Here is a 5677-nt window from a genome sequence, read left to right as displayed (position 1 = left end):
CCCTGCGCCCCACCGCCCTCTCCCCAGGCGGGGCGGGCGCTCGGGGCGGGGGCGGGGCCTCGGCGCTAGAGGCGCGTCGCGCGTAGCGGGGCAAGCCGGGGGTGGGGGAAGCGCGGAGCTGCGGGCGGCGCGCGTGCGCGCTGTGCCCTCCGCCGCCGAGTGGGGCATCCGGAGCGCGCCCCCGGCTCGCACCCCCACAGCTGCCGCGGCAGACCTCTGCTCAGGGGGCCTTTGTTGTGTCCTCATCTGTGTCTCAACATACGCCTCCGCTCCTTCCCCACTTCAGCGTCTACCTACAAACTGGGTTTGGGCGTGGGTGCAGGGATGGTGAACTAGGGTACTTTCTGGATGTGAGAGGATTAAAGGCAAGAAAACAATACAAATGTAAAAGGTGTGAAGACTGCAATTAGTGACTCATCTCCGCCTCTCCCCCCACCACCACCTTCGGTCCTGCAAGGGAGAGCCCAGGAGCTGGGACCAAAGAGTGAAGGGGAAATAAATCTCATGGCAACTGTTGGATGAATTTTGCTTGGGCAGGTATGGGCAGTTTCTAAGGACTGTGGGAAGCTGTGTTGTCTGAGACTCAGAAGTAGCTATAGATACGGCCATCTTCTGCCTGCCCCGAGACCGCCAACGCACCATCATAAACCACACGTGCCACCTGAGTTTCAAAACACCAGGTCCACAGCCTGTGCCTCCAAGGCAGAACTGTAGGGTCTCCGGAGCCCAGGCTGAACGCATGGATTCGTGAAAGGCTTATTTGCTGTGTCACTCTGAGGGTCTTTTTTTAAATGTAGGTTTGTCCATCTATAACATGAGTAGATGCAAAGCGGACTTTTTTCAGCACAATCTTGCCCTGTAAACAACTTCCTTGAGGCTCTGCAGTGAGTCAGACACCTAAGAGTCCCGACTCCACGCCCAACCCTTTGCTCACCAGCCCCAGCTACTCACCGTTGTAAATCATTGGCATCAGAACTGCTGAACACTCAAACGAGTAATCATAGTTTTAGGGGGAAGGATTGGTGAGAGAAGTAAAAACAGCGCTTTGGGTTTATATCCCACCCACCCCCACCCCCACCCCCACCCCCCCGCATCTTCAACCACAAGCTTTGGGGATTTTTTATGCTCTTTCGGGTCTCCAACCTGATTCCGAGTCATCCCGTGGGTGCAGGAATATCTAAAAGTTCTGTCTGCTTCCCAGACAAAAATATAACATCAAAGCCATTTTAGTGATAATCCTAAGGGAGCTGAAAAGGCCTAGAATGGAGAGATTTGTTTATTTTTCCCTTCATAAAGAAAGAATCAAAGCTTTAAAATTAAGCAAAATTAATCTTTCTGCAAGAGAACAACGCAGAATCTGATTCAGGATAACACATTAGGAGTTCAAATCTTGCCTGGGAAAGGCATCTTCCCAGCACCAAATTGCTCCACCATCAATTCATCTAGTGACTTATTTTTGACATGCCAATACCAAAATAGCAAAATCTCTAATAGAAACGATTGTATGACGCTTTCTTTTCTGTTTCTCCCCGCCCCCCCCCCCAGTCTTCCTTCAGTCAATTCAATGACTCAGCAGCACAAATAGATACATCTCTCTTCAGATTCAAGCTTATTTGTTACACAGAAGGCAGGTTTCCAGAACAGCACTTGTTGGTGACAAGGAACTGGGCATTTTCACGCATTCTAGAAGTAAGCCTACCATGAAGAGTCAAATCCTCATCAGCGAAGAGGAGGGAGGAGGACTAAAATAGAATTTGTATTGAGTGTGATGTATGTGTGAAGATCTAGAGATTAAGGAAAGTAGGAAGAAGTGCTAAACTCAGTAAGATCATATAGTGACTGTACATATATGCCTGTGGGTAGGGAGGTGCTTTATGCCTTTACAGAATGTGGAAGTGTGGGCTTATAGATATCTCTCCAAAAAAAAAAAAAAAAAGGAAATGCAATTTGAAGGTGTTATCTTCTAAACTAGCACTGTCTGATAGAACTTTGGGGGCTGGAAATGACCCATACGTGCACTTCCCAATACAGTAGCCACTAGTCTCACGTGACTTTTGAGCTCTTGAAATGTGGTTTGTGTGACGGAGGAACTGAATTTTAAATCGTAATTAATTTTAATCAATTTAAATGTAAATAGCCACATGAGGCTAGTGGCTACCTTACTGGGCAGCACATTACTAGACTGTAAATAGGTACCTTTAAAGGTGTCCACTACTTTAGATGTAGAAACGTCTTAGAGACCGTCTGTTACAAAAGTCTGACTTGTCTATGCCCAGAGAAGGTGTGGGTGCTCCTGACTACCTCTAAATAAGCCGTGCTTTAGAGCAGTGCAGCTTCTGTGCAGAATAAGAGCTGATCTGATTAGACACAGTAAATAGAGGGTGGAAACTTCTACTCTGCTTAACTTCTTTTTTTTTTTTTTTTTAATAGATTTATTTATTTTTATTTATTTATTTTTGGCTGTGTTGGGTCTTCATTGCTGCGCATGGGCTTTCTCTAGTTGCGGCGAGCAGGGGCTACTCTTCATTGTGGTGCGCGGGCTTCTCATTGCGGTGGCTTCTCTCGTTGCGGAGCACAGGCTCTAGGCACGCAGGCTTCAGTAGTTGTGGCACACGGGCTCAGTAGTTGTGGCTCACGGGCTCTAGAGCACAGGCTCAGTGATTGTGGTGCACAAGCTTAGTTGCTCTGCAGCATGTGGGATCTTCCCAGACCAGGGCTTGAACCCGTGTCCCCTGCATTGGCAGGCAGATTCTTCACCACTGCGCCACCAGGGAAGCCCTCTGCTTAACTTCTGATGTCTGCCTTTCCAAAAATATTCTCCTTAATTGCCTGGGCAATGACTTCTCCTGAGACTAATCAGACCTCGATGAGCCCCTCAAAGAATAGCTGCATCTTCCATTTGCATCATTTCTTCTGGTTAACAAATTGGCAACAGATTTGATATATCTGTTAGAATTGGGAGACAGCTGTGATCAGGGCTCCCGGGTCTACAGAAGTTCGATTTCAGGGTGCCATCAGGTCCCATGGCTCTGGAACGCCTGCTTGCTAATGCCTGTAATTCCAGAGTGTATGCCATTAATAGCTACAAAAATGCAAATCCCCCAGAGAAGTAAATCTTTAAGCTATCTTAAACTTTCACAAGTTTGAGAGGGACAGTGGACACCAGGTATCTGGGAGAAAACTCTACAAATGTGGAAAAGATAAAAGAAGTAGGGGGATAGAAGTCCAAAAACATATTTCATCTACTATACAAATTTGCCTAATGTTTGCACTATTTTTTATAAGACGTAAGATAACACCTTATATAGCTATCATAAGGATTAACTAGATTTTTTTTTTAATTTAATTAATTAATTTATTTATTTTTGGCTGTGTTGGGTCTTCGTTTCTGTGCGAGGGCTTTCTCTAGTTGCAGCAAGCAGGGGCCACTCTTCATCGCGGTGCGCGGGCCTCTCACTGTCGTGGCCTCTCCCGTTGCGGAGCACAGGCTCCAGACGCGCAGGCTCAGTAGTTGTGGCTCACGGGCCCAGTTGCTCCGCGGCATGTGGGATCTTCCCAGACCAGGGCTCGAACCCGTGTCCCCTGCATTAGCAGGCAGATTCTCAACCACTGCGCCACCAGGGAAGCCCTTAACTAGATATTAACTGTAAAATACTTTAAACTTTTATTTGTAGAGTTTTATTTTATTTTATTTTATTTATTTATTTATTTACTTATTTACTTTTGGCTGCACTGGATCTCTGTTGCTGCTTGAGGGCTTTCTCTAGTTGTGGCAAGCGGGGGCGACTCTTCATTGTGGTGTGCCGGCTTCTCATTGCAGTGGCTTCTCTTTGTTGTGGAGCACGGGCTCTAGGTGCACAGGCTTCAGTAGTTGTGGCTCGCAGGCTCTAGAGCACAGGCTCAGTAGTTGTGGCACACGGGCTTAGTTGCTCCGCGGCATGTGGGATCTCCTCGGACCAGGGCTCAAACCCATGTTCCCTACATTGACAGGCGGATTCTTAACCACTGTGCCACCAGGGAAGTCCTATCTGTAGAGTTTTAATAGTTCTCATGTAATTTATTTTTCCATTAATAAAAAAAGTCACATTACAAAACAAAACAGAAGAGAGAAAGCATCACCCCTAATTCTACTACTTAACGAAACAAAAATTAGCATCTTTTTCTGTTTTTATTTTTCTATGCATGATTTTTTTTAGTTTTCTTTACACAATTACAATCCTAGTGTGCCTACAGTTTTGTAACCTGAGTTCAAGCTTCTTGAGCTAGGCTTATATAAGGGAATATTACAACATATCTAGGATGACTAGGTCATTTAATATCTGTCTGAAATTTTCTGCCCTTAATTCAACCCTGGGGCTGTGGCAATGATGCACAGTGATGAAGATTCCAATATAAACAACAACATCCATGAAAAATGCACCTGTGCCTATCTTAACATTTGCTCTGTGTCCTTCAGAACTTAGTGTCCCTCTGTGAGACTTTATCATGGTGTGACTTTACCATTTACCATGGAAAATCAAGGGCTTGTTCATACCTGGCTGGAGTTAAATGAAAATATCGAAGGCTCAATGGGAAGGGAAGGGAAGGGAGGTGTCAGGTGTAATATATACCTTATCCCATTTATCTTCATCAAACCCAGTCAGGTAGGTTTTATCAACCACAGTTCAGATATGAGGGGTTAAAAAACTTGCCCAAGGCTGTATCATTATTAAGTAGCAGAACAAGGATTAGCACTTAGGTCTTTCCAGTACACCAGGCAGGTAAACAAGAAAGCATATACACCCTTTATTTAAAAAGGAAAAGAGAGGGGTTTAAATTTTTTTTAAACTAGAATATATTCACGTATTTCTTGAGGAAAAACATGTTTTAAAAGAAACCTTTAAAGAAAGGGGAAATGAAAAATTAAAATATTTCCCCCCAAGAGTTAGTAACCTCTGGTAATAAACAATAATGAAATGGTAAGAGACGTAACTTTAAGGACTGCCTAGGTAATTAATGCCACTTTGCATAATCTCCTACAACACCAAAGAGAAAAACCTGGTCCCACTAAAAGGGAGTAAAGGTCCATATCAGCCCAAGAGCCTGAAGACCGGCCCTGTAGTTATAAATTGTTATAATATTCTGATGTCAAGCCTCTGACTATGCAAATGAAAGAATGGAAGGTGAGGAGTAGGGCTCGTAGCAGAGGTTCCCAGATTGGTTAGGAGGCAACATCTAACCTACAGCGTTGTTCATCTGCTCTCTGCTTTGCCAAATAGTAGCAAATCTGTGTTACAGGAAGTTGTAAGCCTCAAATAAGTCTTCACCCACCCAAAATGTACACATTGTTGCAAACATATCCCCTGCCGCGTGTCTCCAGAGCCCTGGAAAATGTCTGGCTACATCCTGGATGCTAATCAGGGGTACCTCCTCTCAACAGAGGGCCTCTAAGCTCCCAGCCCCTACATCCGCCCCCTCTTGCCGCATCTGCTGGAAATCCATGGCTTGCCTTCCCCCGCCCCCAGTTTCCATGGAGATGAAACAGTTTACTGTTTTCCCCCAACTCTAAGCCACGGTTATTTTTAACTGTAAAACTCTGAGCCAGGTCACAGCTGGGATCTGGAAGATGCAATGACGTCTATAGCCACCCTTCTCCCCCACCAACGCCTTCTTTTCTGCAGTTGCTGGGGGCGGAGGC

Source organism: Balaenoptera musculus, chromosome 20, assembly GCF_009873245.2.
Source record: "Balaenoptera musculus isolate JJ_BM4_2016_0621 chromosome 20, mBalMus1.pri.v3, whole genome shotgun sequence".
Classification (NCBI taxonomy): domain Eukaryota; kingdom Metazoa; phylum Chordata; class Mammalia; order Artiodactyla; family Balaenopteridae; genus Balaenoptera; species Balaenoptera musculus.
The sequence above is the reverse complement of the archived record's forward strand: the minus strand, read 5'-3'. Positions refer to the sequence as shown.